We start from the raw sequence: 21,320 nt of genomic DNA, 5'->3' as shown, positions 1-21,320 counted from the left end.
TATGACCAAATCATTATTTCAAACATAAAAAAAATACCTTATTAAACATACTCCTTGTTGCTTGGTTTGTACAGAGCATTTTTGGTTTACATTTTGGAAAACATTCTATTCCATACAATCCACCTGCTTTAGAACATTCAGGATACCTGCAGAAACAGTTTGGCCTGCCAACATTCTTCAGAGCCATAAACATGTGATGCTTTGTTGAATGATCAACTAAACCCTGGTGAGCAAGTACTTGGAAAGAAAAGCTAACAACTGTTTCAAGTATGCAATTAAAGCACGCTGCTGTTATCTGTTATTTTGAGACTGGAGAAAATCCTTTCTTCCTCAGCTTTGGAAGCTACGCACGACCTGTAAACTATTTACCAACTTTTCGCATAATATGCTAACCCTCCTCTCCTCAGTACAACATCATTTAGTTAACAATATGATCAGATTGAAGATTAAACTCGCAGAGAATTAAATAAAATCCTCAGATTGACCATACCGTTTTCTCAATTACTCCCCAATACCAATAATGAAGCATTACAATAAATACTCATTAGAAAGCGAAATATTAAGCATGATTTGCATCCTACCTCCACTCTTCCTCACAGGGTAAGGGAAACTGAGTCATGGAGAGAGATAGAGACAGAGGTATCCCAGGTTCTAACCCAGTCTCTCCAAGCCTCTTAAAGGCTAACACTGAGACAGCTCAACGCCCAATCCTGACGTACAGATCCTGCTGATGACAGCCATGTGGGACAGCCCACCACTACAGTACCTAATCCACCTGGATAATTGGCTAGGGCTTACCACCACTGGCCAACCATGACACGCGCACACACACACCACCGCTGTAGAATACAGTATAACATAATATATATGATATAATATAACTGCAGTATAATCTCGTTTTAGATCACACATCTCTGTGGTTATAGCTCAAAGGGTGAATCGTAAACAACGGTAACTACTGTAAATGCAAACTCATTATTTGAACACATATTCACTAGAGCAGCAAATTAATGTGAATGTTGTGTGTGAACAGGAGAATGAAATAGCCTAGTCTGACCGCCAGCCACACAGCCATTGTTTGTGTGGGGTCGTTTCAGGACCAGTATATAGGGAAACGTTATCCTAACCGTGAACAGATTAGCACTTCAGCTCTTCTGAAGTGAATTATCACAGTGTTGTGTGTTTGTGAGGTGTTTCTCTACTCTCTCTCCCTCGCTAAAATACACACACACAAACAAATACACCCTTTACCTCATCACCTTTATGATATACCCTCAGGTTTTGCCTGATTTTCCCTGAGGGCCACTTTACAGGTTAAATCATCTGCTGCTGCCTTCAGGATCCTCAAAACGAGCAATTATTTGCCAGAACCTCTGCGCTCAGTCCACAAAGGTAATACCAAAAACCTGATTTTCACAGCTTTGAGGATGTTTATGACATCAGGGTTTTTGGCTACATGCCATATACAGTAGTAGTAATATTGTCCTCATAATTCTGCATGAAATGATGGCACTGGTGGTCTGTTACTGCTGTTAAAACAACAGAGAAAGACGAGTACTATCTGGCTTCAGCAACAATGGTCATGATGATTGCAGATATAAGAGTATGCGGTGGTGAGCCAGACCAGAACATTTGATTAAATCCTAATTAAATCGTATTGAGCAGTTGATTGATGGCCAAGTGGAGATATCCCCATTTCCCTCAGATGGTTTGAGAGAGAGAGAGTAAGACTCTAGATTAGACTATGGGAACTAGTCTGGAGCTGGAAGGACGCACTTGAGCCAGGGTACAATGTTCACAATGAGCCATGGGGTGATGTCTGTTATTTAGTTGTTTGCGTATCCCAGTGCAACGGATATATGAAGAAAAACAAGGCCCAAACACAAGATTTGGCAAACCTTCTAGTGTTTTACAGACCTGTTCCATTTATATTGGGATCTTCGAGTCTTTTCATTTCTATATCAAAGTGAGATCAAAATGAGGGAGCTCAGATGAATAAGCAAAGGGGCTACCGGTCCTCATTCTTATGAATAGCAGCTCATTCTTATGAATAGCAGCAGTGTTTGCTTTGGAGTGAGGAGGGTTTCCTCCTCTTTGGTAAACAGTTTCCTTTGATGTGTTGTTGGAGGCGCTCACATGGCTATTGCATGCAGAGCCAAGAGGTAGAACCAGAGCCATATCTTTAGATTTGGGACAACTTTTAGAATTTTTTATTTTGTTCTTATTCTAGACATTCAGTTCCATAGCATTGTTTAAATATCCCCCGTGTCATTTTAATGGGGAGTTAACATGGCTGCCATAGAATGTTGTAGTGTCATGCAAATGCATCATAATTCAGAAACCTCAAAGGCCCAACTCATTAAGAGTGCATTCGTAAATTTACCCTGGATAGTCAAGAGTGTATTCTGGGCCGTTCCTAAATTCAGAGTGTTGTCAGATTGTCCGTTTGTAAATTCATAGTGCACACTGGACGCTCTGGCCGAGAAGTAGAGTTGATCCGAGCAATCTGACCTCACAGCAGCAATCATGCACCCAAGCTAACTGGCTAATGTTGATAAGCTTGCTAGCTACTTTCAGTCACAAATAAGAGAACACCTCACTTGGACCATTTCACTCACCCTTGCAGAGCTGGTTATACTGTTTTCATGTTATCTTAAGGTTTAATGACAGTTTTTTAGCCAATGTTTACTGACACCTGTCATAACCACGGTGCTAGGCTGTTTGTAAATTCATCAATTATTCTTCGCTCTGATAATCTCAAACCAGAGTGCTCTGAACTTTCGGGAGTAGATTGCCAGAGTGAATTTACAAACGCACCCTAAATACGTGGCTCTGGGTAGAACCACTGACTCACATAAAATAGCAGGGTAGGGAAGACACCCTACTCATTTCTCACCTGTTGTTCCTGGAAGGGAAGCACTTTCAATAGTGAAGCTTCATTCGACCTCCGTTCCTCAACTACAACAGAGGATGGAATATGGATGTAACACACTTATTATCAGGTTTAAGTTCGGTAATAAGGTACCGTAACTTGACGCTGATAAACATATTTTTTAGGAAAAATATTAAACTAAACATATTTGAAAATCAATAATTTGGGGAAGAACTGTATGTTTCTGTATCTTGTGACGGATTGGTCCAGAGCACACAGAAGATTTGCTTTTGCCTGCTGAGATCAGACAATGTATGGTCCGATTGCAACGTCATAGATGTCCGAAAGAAAAACTCAAATTTAACCAATCACTACATAACGAACCAGGGAACAGCCCACTAACATTGTTGTCTTTCAGCCCCCGTTGGCTCAATGTTCCTGGGAGGTTCAGGCAACAGCAAACATACTATTTCCATTAGAACAATCTCCGATACTGATCTAACCATTGTGTCTAGTCTACAAAGTACACTATTAAAACCCTGATATTCCTTCATCTCTGTTTGGCCCCAGGGTAGTATTGTTCTCCATACTGTTTATCTTTATACAGTTACAGTACATCCATACTGTATGCCCTCAAAAAAAGAATTTCAGGACATTTTATGAGGTGGTCGACACCCATTGCATGTGCTGTGTAGGCTAATACCACCCAAGTTGAGCACTTACAGTAAGTTGTGGGCAGCAGCTAGCCTAGTGGTTAGAACGTTGGGCCATTAACCGGAAGGTTGCTAGATTGAATCCCTGAGCTGACAAGGTAAAACATATGTTGTTCTGCCCCTGAACAAGGCAGTTAGTTAACCCACTGTTCCTAGGTCATCATTGTAAATAAGGATTTGTTCTTAACTGACTTGCCTAGTTGAATAAATAAAGTTCTGACTCTCATCACAAACATTACACTGGCTTGGTATTCACCCCCCTCTGCATTTTTCCTATTTTGTTGCCTTACAACCCGGAATTAAAATGGATTTTTGGGAGGTCCAGCAGGACAATGACCCTAAGCAGGACAATATAATTTGATTTACACAACACAACACTTTGAAGATGCAATTTTTTTTTTAAATTGTGAAACAAAGTCAAAGCCCAGACCTCAATCCAATTGAGAATCTGTGGTATGACTTAAAGATGTATACAAGCGGAACCCATCCAACTTGAAGGAGCTGGAGCAGTTTTGCCTTGAAGAATGGGCAAAAGCCCCAGTGAATAGATCTGCCAAGCTTATAGAGACATACCCCAAGAGAATTGCAGCTGTAATTGCTGCAAAAGGTGGCTCTACAAAGTATTGACTTTGGGGGGGGTGAATAGTTATGCACGCTCAAGTTCTGTTTTTTTGTTTGTTTCACAATAAATTAAAAAAATTGCATCTTCAAAGTGTGTGCCATCCTCTATATAGCGCCATCCATCATTCCTTTAATTCTGACCAGTTTCCCAGTCCCTGACGATGAAAAACATCCCCACAGCATGATGCTGCCACCACCATGCTTCACTGTAGGGATGGTGTTCTCGGGGTGATGAGAGGTGTTAGGTTTGCACCAGACATAGCGTTTTCCTTGATGGCCAAAAAGCTACATTTTAGTCTCATCTGACCAGAGTACCTTCTTCTACATGTTTGGGCAGTCTCCCACATGCTTATTTTTTTATGGCCACTCTTCTGTAAAGCCCAGCTCTGTGGAGTGTATGGCTTAAAGTGGTCCTATGGACAGATACTCCAATCTCCGCTGTGAAGCTCTGCAGCTCCTTCAGGGTTATCTTTGGTCTCTTTGTTGCCTCTCTGATTAAGGCCCTCCTTGCCTGGTCCGTGAGTTTTATGGGTGGCCCTCTCTTAGCAGGTTTGTTGTGATGCCATATTCTTTCCATTTTTTAAGAATAGATTTAATGGTGGGATGTTCAAAGTTTCTGATATTTTTTTATAACCCAACCCTGATCTGTACTTCTCCACAACTTTGCCCCTGGCCTGTTTGGAGAGCTCCTTGGTCTTCATGGTGCCGCTTGCTTGGTGCTGCCCCTTGCATAGTGGTGTTGCAGACTCTGGGGCCTTTCAGAACAGGTGTATATATACTGAGATCATGTGACAGATCGTGTGATACTTAGATTGCACACAGGTGGACTTTATTTAACTAATTATGTGACTTCTGAATGTAATTCGTTGCTCCTGATCTTATTTAGGGGCTTCATAGCATTTAGATTTTTTTTGAATATTTTGAAATAAGTTTTTCTTCCCATTTCACTTCACCAATTTAGACTATTTTGTGTATGTCCATTACATGAAATCCAAATAAAAATCCATTTAAATTACAGGTTGTAATGAAACAAAATAGGAAAAATGCCAAGGGGGTGAATACTTTTGCAAGGCACTGTCTCTGTGTGCATCACATGACTCTGATCATGATGTCCATGATGTGTACTGAAGTCTTACAACATGTATTCAATCCATTATAGCCAATATGTTTACATACTGTAGGAGTACCAGTATGTCATAGATGAGCAGCATCATTCTGACTAGTGCCTGATGATGAATTATGAGGTGATCAGTGCACATTATGGACATCATGATCAGAGTCACGTGATGCACACAGTCACTTCAAAAGCACTAGCGAGACAGAGGGATACACTCCATACATAGCAGCCACAAGAAAACGACAACTTACATCATACAGTAGACAGAGCTGCAAACAAGAACTGACAGACAGAAAGACATGGCACAGCAGGTATAGAACTGCCAGACAGACAGCCAGGGACAGACAGCCGGGCCCTCAGTGAGTAGGCGTCAGCAGGTTGTCCCTCAGGCCAGCAGAGATCTTGACTGGGGCTGAGGCTGGGCACTATGACATTGCCAGAACGCCAGGCCCTGGACTCAGCATGGAGACAGTGTCTGTCTGTCTGTCTCTCTCCAACATCCGGGCCGTAACGCATACAGCTACACGCGCTCAGTCTAAACAATACGCCACACTGTAGGTCCCAGTTCTCCATCTTTAACTGACTATCTGTCACACACTCCCACTGTACCTATAGTATGCCTATGCATCAGTTCCGTGTGCATGTTAGTGGCTAGTTTTCCCTCTGGGTGCCTGAAGCGTAAGGCAGGGCCAACCTGAAACACATGGGGCGGACAGGACTCATACGTTTATGATCCTGGTTATGGCAGCAGTTTTCTGTTATCATTGTCCAGATGCCGTTATCATGGGACATTACCTCCCAATTAAACAGGTAGTTACTAAGCTTCCCTTCATGATGCTTCTGCAGGCTATGCATGATAAGACCAGTGAAGAATTTGAAATATTACGATTTCGTTTTTCATAAGGTAGGAAATAGGTCCTACATTTCCAAATGTGCAGTCCATCTCCTTAGCTACAATTTGTACAAATGTACTCTGGTTACGCACGTTACATTGTACCCTACCACATGTAACAGTGACAGTAGCTGTAGTGACACTGGGTCCAGGGTGCCCTTTGGAATCCTACTCACAGTAAGTTGATGTTATTACACTTTACTGCTCTATTATGGAATGTATATACAATACAACTGTGTGCCATTAAACTAAACGCCTTTCATATTTGTGCTTGATACAGGTACCTCAACCACAGTTGATTCAGCCAAGTGTATTCAGAGATTTCCTTTTAGAATTTTGGAAAATGTAAGTAAGACCTATTCAAAAACTGTTTACTGTACATACCAAGTCAGAGTAACTGATCTTCAGTTTTACATTCCTTTTACTTTCAGTTATTTTCCTCCTAAAGATGTGCTGACTGTCTTTTCGTTTCCCTTCTGTTGATATGTATTCCATACAGCAGATGAGACCAGTTCTGTCAGGTGATCCATTTGGTAGATCCACTAGTACAGTATCTAACATACTGTATCCACTGAGCTAAAAGGCATTTTAAATCCCCAAAGCTTCCCTACCAAAGTTTTTCACTAACAGCAGCAGTAGCAGCAGTTTTAACAGCCTGTATCTCCCGACACAGCAGTTGAGCAGTACATTTTGGTTTCTTGATATCAAACCTATGCCCTGCCCAGTCTCCCTTGGGATTGGCACGTTCAGTATTTTGGATGAGGCCATTCCATCCTATTTGAAAGAAATGTGAACTTTGAAACCTCTTGGCTGATCTTGAAGCCTAATCAGCACTTCCTGGTACTGCCTCAGAACAACAGGTGAGTCAGATGTGTAACTGGGCTGTGGGGAGACTCCAGGAACAGATATCCCCAGTGTGGTTAAACTGTATTTAATATCAATAGCTTTCTAAATGGACGGATTCCATTGACACCCATAATATGCCAACCAGTGTGTGATGTCCTACTGTACAGAAAGGTATGTGTGGAAAAATCCCTCAGCCTTCCAGCTCATTGCAGTAACAGTACACCCCACAGGGCACAACTCACACTATTGGAGCTAATGAGACTGGACAAGGCAGGCACTGACCCAATAATGGCTTTCCACTTGCTGCTCACAGGGCTAACATCACCCTGCGGCCAATTCTTTATTCAATTTCTTGCAAAAAATAAATCCCACATTAAATAACAGAAGAATACCTTAAATGTACCTTATGCAAAACCATATCAGAGACCCAGGGTTAATTTTTGTATCTCTTATATTGGGTCAAATGACCTATGATTCATTACAGTGGAGGCTGCTGAGGGGAAGACACCTCATAATAATGGAGTGAATGGAATGGCATCAAACCATTAGTTTGATTTATTTGATACCATTCATATATTCCACTCCAGCCATTACCACAAACCTGTCCTCCCCAATTAAGGTTCCACCAACCTCCTGTGATTCATTAATTCTTTACAGCTAAATAATTGAATCTATTAAATTAATAGTTTAGTTCCAAAACGATATAAAAACACTTTGAAGCTTCTATATTACAATAGTTAACACACCATATAAATACAATGGATTTTACACAGCATACTACGATTTCACTTCCCAGGGTGCAATGCTCCCCCCAGGGCTGTTGGCTGGCTAGTGGTTACTGATAGCAAGCCTAGACAAATATCAAGTAGTCTAAATATTGTGAATTTCACGTGACTTTAGGGTTGTGTAATTAAAAAATTAAAGCAGACTCTTATCCAGAGTGACTTACAGGAGCAATTAGGGTTAATTGCCTTGCTTAAGGCCACGTCAACATATTTTTCACCTAGTCGGCTCGGGGATTTGAACCTGCGACCTATTACTGGCCCAACGCTCTTAACCGCTAGGCTACCTGCTGCCCTCATACTATAATGCTCACATGAATGTCATACTGAATATACAGTATGATCATGTCACTGTCAATCAAAAATAATTCTAATTTAGTAGAATAACGACAATGATGCAGTGCACTGTACTGCTGTGTGACCCCTTTTACTTGTTGTTTCAGTGGACTGGCCCTCATCATCTGCTCTGTAATCAATGTATTCCCATAGTTTGCTTCTGGAGCCAGTTTTGTCATCAAGCTACATGCATGGAGGTATGATGTTTTTCATTTTCTCTCTCCTCTCACTTGCTTCTCAAAAGTGGCTTGCGCTGTGTAAGCTGCATGACCAAGCCAAAGTAGCCTGGCTAGCTACTGCCACCATGAAAAGATTCAGACAAATTACTAGACACTCGATCCTCTCAATCGGTATATGACATGAGACACATTTGACCAAAAGTAACACAAATTCTAGTACCAAAATGTTTTATTTATGTTCTAGTATCAAAAAAGTAGTGAAGTTTCGGTATCCTACGAAACACTAGTAGGAGAGGGGACGGCTCTTTCTACTCTCACCTCCCCTGGTTGCACCCCAGCACTATTTGTCTTTGGCGGCTGAGAGTCATAAATGGGGACACACCAATGCATCCTTCCTCAGATGTTATATAGTTTATCATATACATATGCAAATCTACATTTGTGAGTTGTGTGCATACACGTGTGATGAATTAAATCAAAGCCAACCAAAGCCAGAAATGCTGTATACTGGAAGGCTTTAAAGGAGGATTGGTCCCTATCCCTCTGACTGTGTGGTTTGAGTGGTGTAATGTGCTGCCTCAGGCCTATAGGAGTGGGGTGATTTTGATGGGGATAGGTAAGAGTTTGTTGAGTGGAGGAAAATGATGTCCATTTACTGTACAAATCACTGTGTAAAGGTCCGATTCCATCCAAAATAAGACGCATACCGACACACACAGATGAACCTTCAGCCCTACTTTTCCAGGCAGGCTCGCTATCTGCTGTTGACGTGTTGGATCGCAGGTGAAACCGACTGGAAGAAATGACCTCCAGTAAGCCAATCAGACATCTCCAAGCCAGACTTACCCTTATATGAGCTTTCTGAGGGGTGAGGAGAGGCCACCATGTAGATGATGCTAATTAATTACCCGTGTCTGCTGACCCTGATGCTCACTGCCTGCCGAGGTTGGGCTTGCCTCAACTTCAGAGATGAAAAGAAAGACTGAAAAAATAAACACAACGCTGCAAATGAACCAGACCTCACAGTGAAGCTACAGGAACACTCAGAGCAGGATATAGGTCAACCAGTTCAACCACATGGAGAGTGGAGGGCAGTGGGAAACAGTGAGGGCCTTCTACGCCCTCAGTGAACGCCTAAGGATTCCTGAGGATTTTTTTAAACTTCCGCCTTCTTGAAGGCCTTGACACGTCACTCCTGAGAGCGCATGCAGTAGCCTAGCTTTCCCACGGTTTAGCTAGCTTTTGTTGTAGTGTGTGGTGCCTACAGACACAAGTGTTATTGAGAAGGATAATTTTGCTAATTTGTTAACATCGCCCTGAGTTGAGTGCCACGGTGGTGTGCATTGTACACGGTCTAATTTCCTTCATCTGAACATCAGTATCAGCAACAATCATGCATCTCAGTTCATTACACACAGCATAACACATACAATGAAATATTTGAGAATATACAGTGCCTTGCGAAAGTATTCGGCCCCCTTCAACTTTGCGACCTTTTGCCACATTTCAGGCTTCAAACATAAAGATATAAAACTATTTTTTGGTGAAGAATCAACAACAAGTGGGACACAATCATGAAGTGGAACGACATTTATTGGATATTTCAAACTTTTTTAACAAATCAAAAACTGAAAAATTGGGCGTGCAAAATTATTCAGCCCCCTTAAGTTAATACTTTGTAGCGCCACATTTTGCTGCGATTACAGCTGTAAGTCGCTTGGGGTATGTCTCTATCAGTTTTGCACATCGAGAGACTGACATTTTTTCCCATTCCTCCTTGCAAAACAGCTCGAGCTCAGTGAGGTTAGATGGAGAGCATTTGTGAACAGCAGTTTTCAGTTCTTTCCACAGATTCTCGATTGGATTCAGGTCTGGACTTTGACTTGGCCATTCTAATACCTGGATATGTTTATTTTTGAACCATTCCATTGTAGATTTTGCTTTATGTTTTGGATCATTGTCTTGTTGGAAGACAAATCTCCGTCCCAGTCTCAGGTCTTTTGCAGACTCCATCAGGTTTTCTTCCAGAATGGTCCTGTATTTGGCTCCATCCATCTTCCCATCAATTTTAACCATCTTCCCTGTCCCTGCTAAAGAAAAGCAGGCCCAAATCATGATGCTGCCACCACCATGTTTGACAGTGGGTATGGTGTGTTCAGGGTGATGAGCTGTGTTGCTTTTACGCCAAACATAACGTTTTGCATTGTTGCCAAAAAGTTCAATTTTGGTTTCATCTGACCAGAGCACCTTCTTCCACATGTTTGGTGTGTCTCCCAGGTGGCTTGTGGCAAACTTTAAACAACACTTTTTATGGATATATTTAAGAAATGGCTTTCTTCTTGCCACTCTTCCATAAAGGCCAGATTTGTGCAATATACGACTGATTGTTGTCCTATGGACAGAGTCTCCCACCTCAGCTGTAGATCTCTGCAGTTCATCCAGAGTGATCATGGGCCTCTTGGCTGCATCTCTGATCAGTCTTCTCCTTGTATGAGCTGAAAGTTTAGAGGGACGGCCAGGTCTTGGTAGATTTTCAGTGGTCTGATACTCCTTTCATTTCAATATTATCGCTTGCACAGTGCTCCTTGGGATGTTTAAAGCTTGGGAAATCTTTTTGTATCCAAATCCGGCTTTAAACTTCTTCACAACAGTATCTCGGACCTGCCTGGTGTGTTCCTTGTTCTTCATGATGCTCTCTGCGCTTTTAACGGACCTCTGAGACGATCACAGTGCAGGTGCATTTATACAGAGACTTGATTACACACAGGTGGATTGTATTTATCATCATTAGTCATTTAGGTCAACATTGGATCATTCAGAGATCCTCACTGAACTTCTGGAGAGAGTTTGCTGCACTGAAAGTAAAGGGGCTGAATAATTTTGCACGCCCAATTTTTCAGTTTTTGATTTGTTAAAAAAGTTTGAAATATCCAATAAATGTCGTTCCACTTCATGATTGTTTCCCACTTGTTGTTGATTCTTCACAAAAAAAATACAGTTTTATATCTTTATGTTTGAAGCCTGAAATGTGGCAAAAGGTCGCAAAGTTCAAGGGGGCCGAGTACTTTCGCAAGGCACTGTATTACATAGAACAGACATGCTTCGGTATTAGGCTGTATTTAACTCTAATTTCAGTCCTAGTCTACACCTGTGGTGTACAATGCATGTGACAAATAACATTTGATTTGATTTATTACAGCGCTAACAAGTCTCACATCAGCTCAGTACTGTAAAATGTATCTAACATGTGAGTCACTTTGACAGTTGTCTTTCAATGTCAAGCTATTTAAAGTTATTTCAATTATTTTCTTCATGCAAATGAAGACAGGGAAGAGTGGTATCTATCTACAGTACACTAGGCATTGCAATAACTTGTATCTTCGCTGGAGTATTTGACAAAGCATTGCAGATAACAGTAAAGCTTTAAAAGGGGATACAGTAATTTTGAAAATAACATATAATGAACAAATTCTTGTCTGTCAACCAAACTAGCCACTATCCAGTGTTAGGGAGTAGTGAACTACATGTACAGTTGAAGTCGGAAGTTTACATACACCTTAGCCAAATACATTTAAACTTTTTCACAATTCCTGACATTTAATCCGAGTAAAAATGTCCTGTTTTAGGACAGTTAGGATCACCACTTTATTTTAAGATTGTGAAATGTCAGAATAATATTAGAGAGAATGATTTATTTCAGCTTTAATTTATTTTCTTCACATTCCCAGTGGGTCAGAAGTTAACATACACTCAATTAGTATTTGGTAGCATTGCCTGTAAATTGTTTAACTTGGGTCAAATATTTCGGGTAGCCTTCCACAAGCTTCCCACAATAAGTTGGGTGAATTCTGGCCCATTCCTCCTGATAGAGCTGGTGTAACTGAGTCAGGTTTGTAGGACTCCTTGCTCGCACACGCTTTTTCAGTTCTGCCCACAGATTTTCTATAGGATTGATGTCAGGGCTTTGTGATGGAGACTCCAATACCTTGACTTTGTTGTCCTTAAGCCATTTTGCCACAACTTTGGAAGTGTGCTTGGGGTCATTGTCCATTAGTAAGACCCATTTGCGACCAAGCTTTAACTTCCTAACTGATGTCATGAGATGTTGCTTTAATATATCCACATAATTTTCACACCTCATGATGCCATCTATTTTGTGAAGTGCAACAGTCCCTCCTGTAGCAAATCATCCCCACAACATGATGTTGCCACCCCCGTGCTTCACAGTTGGGATGGGGTTCTTCAGCTTGCAAGCGTCCCCCTTTATCCTCCAAACATAACGATGGTCATTATGGCCAAACAGTTCTATTTTTGTTTCATCAGACCAGAGGACATTTCTCCAAAAAGTACGATCTTTGTCCCCATGTGCATTTGCTTTCCGTAGTATGGAAGCAGGGGCTTCTTCCTTGCTGAGCGGCCTTTTAGGTTATGTTGATATAGGACTCGTTTAACTGTGGATATAGATACTTTTGCACCTGTTTCCTCCAGCATCTTCACAAGGTCCTTTCCTGTTGTTCTGAGAATGATTTGCACTTTTCGCACCAAAGTACGTTCATCTCTGGGAGACATAACTCCTGGTCTCATGGTGTTTATACTTGCGTACTATTGTTTGTACAGATGAACGTGGTATCTTCAGGCATTTGGAAATTGCCCCCAAGGATGAACCAGACTTGTGGAAGTCTACAAAAAAAATCTGAGGTCTTGACTGATTTCTTTTGAATTTCCTATGACGTCAAGCAAAGAGGCACTGAGTTTGAACGTAGGCCTTGAAATACATCCACAGGTACACCTCCAACTGACTCAAATTATGTTAATTAGCCTATCAGAAGCTTCTAAAGCCATTACATAGTTTTCTGGAATTTTCCAAGCTGTTTAAAGGCAGTCCACTTAGTGTATGACCCACTGGAATTGTGATACAGTGAATTATAAGTTAAATAATCTGTCTGTAAACAATTATTGGAAAAATTACTGGTGTCATGCACAGTCGATGTCCTAACCTGTCACGACTTCCGCCAAAGTTGGCTCCCCTTCCTGTTCGGGCGGTGCTCGGCGGTTGTCGTCACCGGCCTACTAGCCGCCACCGATCCCTTTTCGTTGTCTGTTTGTTTTGTCTTATTAGTTTCACCTGTGTCCTGTTGTATGTGCTTAATGGGCTTCCTTATTTAAAGTACGTGTACCCGCCCTTGTTTTGTGCGGGATTGTATTTTTGTTACGTGTGTGCATTAGGTAGAGGTGTTTGTGTTCTGGACCTGGCACCCTGTGTTTTGGGTGGTACACATTATTGTCCGCGCCCTGTGTTGTGGGCTTGTTATTTTGTGCCGCATTAAAGTGCACCTTTTCCCTGTGGAACTCTCTGCGCCTGATTCCTTTCTCACGCACCTAGTCCCGCGTAGGTGTCTTATATATATGGAGTGGATTAACATCGGCTAACCATGTGTATGTGACAAATACATTTGTTTTGATTTGATTTAGCTATCTACTGGAACTACACGCTACTTTTTTTGCAGGAAGAAAACATAGGTGAAGTAGGCAAGAAGTTCCTTTCTCTTCCGACATCAGACATGTCTAATTCTCACTTGCATTTAATAAATTACACATTCTGTTAACACCTGACTCCAGAGTGATCTGTTCTTGCACTTTGTAGTCTATGACATTTAAGATTTAGATATGATAATATATCACAAAGTAGTTTAGATGTAGTGAACTTCTTTTGTGAAGTAACTTCAGTTGAGTAAACTATATATTTCTCAGGGGTAGCTTTAGTGTAGCTTAAGTTCTTCTGGTGTGAAGTAACTTGTAGCTTGGTAAACTATATAGCTGAGTACAGAGTATCTCTATTCTATTATAAAGTTCACTCAGTCATGTTTTCTTTTAGATTTCATGTACATTACATCATATACTAACTTGACCTACCTCTCTCTCTCACACACACACACACACACACACACACACACACACAGTATTGGATAGCATACCACTGATAAGTGGTTTGTTTTGGTGGCTACCTCTCCTTATTGTGCCAAACGGTGCTCACTCAGGCAATATTCGTTTGCCAGGCTCAAATGGGGAGCAGGTGGCACGGAGAGGGAGGAGGCTGAACCTCGCTAACCAGGCTGGGGATGCCTAACCAGAGTCCAGACCGTATACAGTTCTCATTGCTATTGCACGGGCTTATGGCAGGCATGGTCGTGCATACACAGTATAACAAGAAACATGAGGATATGAAGCATATAGGTCTTATTCTTTCCTTTGAACTCCTCACTAGCACACACACACACACACACATTCAATCATATCATACTTACACACACGCATACACACACACACACTTAGGTTTACACTACCTTATTCTATATGACCCTAAAATGTATGGTCCTTGGATCAAAACATATTATGATTAACATCTATATAATTTATTGCAACCACACCATGACACACAGAGGATACTCTCTCCATCCACATAGTGGCATACAGTAGGATTGGTCGGGGAGGGTATGGGGGGTCTGGGGACCGTGATTGGTTTAAGACCTTCAACACGTTGCCCTCTGCAACCACTGCTGTCACTTGGTCAACAGGGCTAATTTTTCATGTGGTTTTTAAAGTGAGTAGTGGTCTCCTGTGGGATGGGGGAGGGGGGATGCACACCAGTCAATGGGCACGTAACAATGGACAAGCTCACATGGGAGACCCCTGTCAATTATGTATAAGGGACAAGGGATCAAGTGTTACTGAGAATCACTCTTAAAATATCAAAATGTTACAGGCATGGGGAAACAGAAGGGTTTTAAGTGTGTAAAACTGCCATGTGTCAAGCCTGGTCTGGCAGTGGTTCAGATTTGAAATCAAATTCTCACAGAGACTGTTATAGTGTAATGACAATATATCCCCAGGCATACAAGATATAGGGGACATTTCTTTTTTCTTTTTTGGTCAACATTTCTGTTTTATTCAGTATGCTATAGGTTTATATGCAAATACTGGTTACCAAAGGTTACAGACCATATGATGCACATAATGTGTACCATGAGTAAGCATAAGGTTTATATTTGAGTAGGTTGGTATGCATTCATTGGGCCAAGGCCTATTTCACGTGCTTTTGTAAAAGAGCAGGTGCACAATGCAGGCATGCCACTCGCACACAGTAGCGTTTGGAGACTGCATGGAAGACATTTTGCCATGTTGACTTAGCCTAAGTACGAGGAAGCAACACGAGAGACGCAGGTGTCACTGTTTGACCATAGAGACGCAGGTGTCACTGTTTGACCATAGAGACGCAGGTGTCACTGTTTGACCATAGAGACGCAGGTGTTAGTGTTTGACCCTTTTTAATAATAACCTGAGTGAATACAATAACATGCATGAAACTGTGTTGCGCTCTGCATGGCTTTGTTGCGCGACTGCATAGACAAAGGATGGGAGTATGATCGGAAACCCAGTAGGCCTATGCAGAAGAGACGTAGGTGTCTTATATATAAACACCCTGCATGTCGACCGTTCATTGCTCAGATATGTAGGCTATTCGGGCTACAACAGTGAGACCAAAAACAAATAGCTGCTGTGGCACTGTTATAACGGAATAATAATACCAGGAGAAATTATGCCACCAAGTTTAGTTTCGCCCTATTTAATATCCATTTCGTTTTCTTCCATTGTTTTCCTCGGTGTCACGCCTCAACACTTCCTCTTGTCATGATGGGCAAATCCAGCAGCAAATTAATGCGCTAATAACCCAAAAAGTATTCGAGTGAATCCTCTCATACTCCTGTAAATAGATTATATGCTAAGGCATATACCAATGGACAGGTAGCCAGTTAAATCCACCTAATTGTAAAATAATGATCAATAATAATAATAATAATAATCAAACAGTCGGTTATCAGCCCATCAGTCCGTATGGTGACTGTATTGTATGAACTAACTCATTTACATCCTATACAGAATGCCTTTATAATGCTTCCTACGCAATGTAAAGGATTAAATAGGCTAGATACGACCAGATGTTGTTGATGCTGTAGACGCTTTTGTTTATCTATCAACCATCATTAAGCCCGATGTGACTGAGGAACAACAATGCTTTAATCAGTTTAGGCTATGCAGAGCTGAGAATAAATATTGTATTAATGACTTGGAGTAAAACATGTGCGCCACTGGGTAACGGTATCCACGTTCGTTGGCTTTACAGTAATGACAGCCATAGACCACGAACATGCTGGCCATCGGGATACAGAATTCCTGAGAGTATCCCTAAACAGAACTGGAATGACTGATGTATCGGATGCAAAATGTAAAATACTTACATGTTAGTGTCCTTTTAGGTTGCTACCCGTTGTCTCGACCATGCCATTGGGCGGATGACAATTCCATTGGGTGAATGAAATAATGATTAAAATGTCTACATTGATACGTAACGACGTCCTTCCCTGTTTGTTGGTCCTCCCAGTTGGCGGCAGCGTCGGGTCTCTACGCCTCGATTAGACAGTCCGTGATGTTTCGGTTAGACCGACAGTGTTATTGCGTTTTGGTCCACAAGATGTAGCCTACATGAATTTCCAATAGAACCCTGCATTTGCCTTGCAGCATTGCAGAGGCAGTGCGTTCTGTCTCTTACAAAAAAAATATTGCCGTTTTGAAGTAACTGCAGTCAACTGTGGTATTTTGGACGCAGTAATTGCAGAATATCTGCAGTGTACTGCAGTTAAATTGCTGTTTTACTGCAATAAAACTGCAGTAAAAGAAACATTGTTATTTTGGACTCAGTATTAGCAGCACACTGCAGTTATACTGCACTCTAACAGCAGTTATACTGCACTCTGACAGCAGTTATACTGCACTCTGACAGCAGTTATACTGCACTCTGACAGCAGTTATACTGCACTCTGACAGCAGTTATACTGCACTCTGACAGCAGTTATACTGCACTCTAACAGCAGTTATACTGCACTCTGAATGCCATCCTTTTTCGTAATTGGTGTGGTGCAAATGTAACCCAATAGTACTCTGTAACGAGAATAAAGGATAAATCACTGTGTACTTAGATTCATTCGTTTTATTCTTCTCTTTAACCAGGTTTCCATCCAACCATTTCATGTGGATGAATTACCTGAGCTGATGCATGAAAAACGTTACAACCCAGCTGATGGAAACGGGATATGTCAGTACAATCTTATAAATGGTGAGAGACAATTTGTTTGTTCGTCATGGTGGGATCTTTTTCTTTCTGTCAAATGAATTTCACGAGAAATTGCGGTGGAAACGCTTTTATGTTGTGTTGTCCGCCCACTACGACTCAGGAAATTATACAGTTAATAGTCCGCCACAGTGGACAGGTCATAATACCCATAAAACCTAGCTGTCAAACACGGAAATGGTTCCAATCATCTTTCCACCATAATTTTACAAACACTTAAGTATGTGTTTGGTGTAGGCTTACCTTGGCGTGACGTTTTGATCACCGTCTTTCTCTTTCTAGCCATTGACTACGCTTTAGCTAGCTAGTTAGGAGAGCAGTAGGTAAAACAATAATTTTGTATTACTTAGCCTACATAATTGTTTGTACAGTATGTCGTCTTTGGTGTCTATTTCAGACCTTTTTGAATTTTTCAAGGATGAGCATGTGGCGAAGTGCAGCTATAGTGAGTGGATACTTACCGGTTTGGTCAGGGCTAATATGAGGGTTAAAGTTTATCCTGTGTTGGTGAGTGTATCTATTAAGTTAAGTTTGAGCATCTTAGCAATACAATGTGTTCTATACAGCTGTCAACATTCTACAAGGAAAGAGACACTTAATCAATAATATAATCAGTAGCCCTTTCCTGCAGTCAAATTACCCCGTGGCCTCATGGGTAGAATGTTATGATAATTGAGAATTTCAATAAGTATTTTTCTACGGCTGGCCATGCTTTGCACCTAGCTACCTTTACCCCGGTCAACAGCCCTGCACCCCCCACAGCAACTCGCCCCATTTCTCCTTCACCCAAATCCAGATAGCGGGTGTTCTGAAAGAGCTGCAAAATTCGAACCCCTACAAATCAGCCGGGCTAGACAATCTGGACCCTCTATTTCTAAAATGTTCTGCCGAAATTGTTGCAACCCCTATTACTAGACTGTTCAACCTCTCTTTCGTGTCGTCTGAGATCCCCAAAGCTTGGAAAGCTGCCGTGGTCATCCCCCTCTTCAAAGGGGGAGATACTCTAGACCCAAACTGCTACAGACCTATATTTATCTTACCCTGCCTTTCTAAGGTCTTCGAAAGCCAAGTTAACAAACAGATCACCGACCATTTTGAATCCCGCCGTAACTTCTCTGCTACGCAATCTGGTTTCAGAGCTGGTCATGGAGGCACCTCAGCCACGCTCAAGGTCCTAAACAATATCATAACTGCCATCGATAAGAGACAATACTGTGCAGCCGTATCCATCGACATGGCCAATGCTTTAGACTCTGTCAATCACCAAATTCTTGTCGGCAGACTCAACAGTCTTGGTTTCTCAAATGACTTGTCAGGATTTGGCCAGGATTGTTCCGGTTTTGGCCACTAGATGCCCCCATTGTGCTTTTTTTTGGACCCGGTCAAGTCCAAATGCACTCCAGGAAGGTAGGGGCGGTAGCGGATTGGCCCACCCCAAAGTCCGAACTTTCCTTTTTACTTTATTAAGACACCGTCTCAAGTACTGCTGTGTCTGCCTCATCTTCTGGGTTCTGCCGACTATTAGTGGCTCAGTTTACTAAGTGACTGTTTCTCACACCGGAGACCCGAGTTCGTAACCGGGTCTTGACATGACTGCCTTGCCTGGTTCACCAACTACTTCTCTGATAGGGTTCAGTGTGTCAAATCGGAGGGCCTGTTGTCCGGACCTCTGGCAGTCTCAATGGGGGTGCCACAGGTTTCAATTCTCGGGCTGACTCTCTTCTCTGTATACATCAATGATGTCGCTCTTGCTGCTGGTGATTTTCTGATCCACCTCCACACACACGACCCCATTCTGTATACTTCTGGCTCTACTATGGACGCTGTGCTAACTAACCTCCAGACGAGCTTCAATGCCATACAAATCTCCTTCCGTGGCCTCCAATTGCTCTTAAATGCAAGTAAAACTAAATGCATGCTCTTCAACCGATCACTGCCCACACCTGCCCGCCCGTCCAGCATCACTATTCTGGACGGTTCCGACGTAGAATATGTGGACAACTACAAATACCTAGGTGTCTGGTTAGACTGTAAACTCTCCTTCCAGACCCACATTAAGCATCTCCAATCCAAAATGAAATCTAGAATCGGCTTCCTATTTCACAACAAAGCATCCTTCACTCATGCTGCCAAACATACCCTCGTAAAACTGACCATCCTACCGATCCTCGACTTCAGCAATGTCATTTACAAAATAGCCTCCAACACTCTACTCAACAAATTGGATGCAGTCTATCACAGTGCCATTCTTTTTGTCACCAAAGCCCCATATACTACCCACCACAGCGACCTGTATGCTCTCGTTGGCTGGCCCTCGCTTCATACCCGTCGCCAAACCCACTGTCTCCAGGTCATCTACAAGTCTTTGCTAGGTAAAACCCCACCTTATCTCAGTTCAATGATCACCATAGCAGCACCCACCCGCATCTCTGCTGCCAATGACTGGAACAAACGGCAAAAATCGCTGGAGCTGGAGACTCTTATCTCCCTCACTAACTTCAAGCACCAGCTGTCAGAGCAGCTCACATATCATTGCACCTGTACATAGCCCATCTGTAAATAGCCCATCCAAATACCCCATCCCCATACTGTATTTATTTATTTTGCTCCTTTGCACCCCAGTATCTCCACTTGCACATTCATCTTCTGCACATCTATCACTCCAGTGTTTAATTGCTATATCATAATTTCCTCACCATTATGGTTTATTTTATTGACTTACCTCCCTTATCTTACCTCAATTGCACACACTGTATATACAGTGGGGAGAACAAGTCCTTGCTGTCCCCAGTCCACCTGGCCGTGCTGCTGCTCCAGTTTCAACTGTTCTGCCTGTGATTATTATTATTTGACCATGCTGGTCATTTATGAACATTTGAACATCTTGGCCATGTTCTGTTATAATCTTCACCTGGCACAGCCAGAAGAGGACTGGCCACCCCACATAGCCTGGTTCCTCTCTAGGTTTCTTCCTAGGTTTTGGCCTTTCTAGGGAGTTTTTCCTAGCCACCGTGCTTCTACACTTGCATTTCTTGCTGTTTGGGGATTTAGGCTGGGTTTCTGTACAGCACTTTGAGATATCAGCTGATGTATGAAGGGCTATATAAACAAATTTGATTTGATTTGATTCTAACAAGTATTTGATACACTGCTGATTTTGCAGGTTTTCCTACTTACAAAGCATGTAGAGGTCTGTAATTTTTATCATAGGTACACTTCAACTGTGAGACGGAATCTAAAAATCCAGAAAATCACATTGTATGATTTTTAAGTAATTAATTTGCATTTTATTGCATGACATAAGTTTGATCCATCAGAAAAGCAGAAATTAATATTTGGTACAGAAACCTTTGTTTGCAATTACAGAGAACATACGTTTCCTGTAGTTCTTGACCAGGTTTGCACACAATGCAGCAGGGATTTTGGCCCACTCCTCCATACAGACCTTCTCCAGATCCTTCAGGTTTCGGGGCTGTCGCTGGGCAAAACGGACTTTCAGCTCCCTCCAAAGATTTTCTATTGGGTTCAGGTCTGGAGACTGGCTAGGCCACTCCAGGACCTTGAGATGCATCTTACGGAGCCACTCCTTAGTTGCCCTGGCTGTGTGTTTCGGGTCGTTGTCATGCTGGAATACCCAGCCACGACCCATCTTCAATGCTCTCACTGAGGAAAGGAGTAGATTAGATTAGATTCCGTCTCTCACAGTTGAAGTGTACCTATGATAAAAATAACAGACCTCTACATGTTTTGTAAGTAGGAAAACCTGCAAAATCGG

General features: G+C 42.0%; 1 protein-coding gene across 4 annotated transcripts in view; it reads right to left on the bottom strand.

Moving 5' to 3' along the window:
• Nucleotides 1-16,957, bottom strand: part of LOC110532248 (solute carrier organic anion transporter family, member 4A1) — a 40,883-nt gene extending 23,926 nt beyond the window's left edge. Inside the window, exon 1 of one of the 4 annotated variants that reach the window (XM_036988191.2) lies at nt 16,656-16,957. The gene's annotated coding sequence lies outside the window, so the exon portion shown is untranslated. Of the gene's footprint in view, nt 1-581; nt 849-16,655 lie in introns of those variants that run through there. The other 3 variants (XM_036988190.2, XM_036988188.2, XM_036988192.2) reach the window with 3 other exon arrangements.
• Nucleotides 16,958-21,320: the final 4,363 nt, after the last annotated feature.

Source organism: Oncorhynchus mykiss, chromosome 9 (assembly GCF_057628025.1).
Source record: "Oncorhynchus mykiss isolate SJ-2025 chromosome 9, ASM5762802v1, whole genome shotgun sequence".
NCBI classification, from domain to species: Eukaryota; Metazoa; Chordata; class Actinopteri; order Salmoniformes; family Salmonidae; genus Oncorhynchus; species Oncorhynchus mykiss.
The sequence above is the reverse complement of the archived record's forward strand: the minus strand, read 5'-3'. Positions and strand labels throughout refer to the sequence as shown.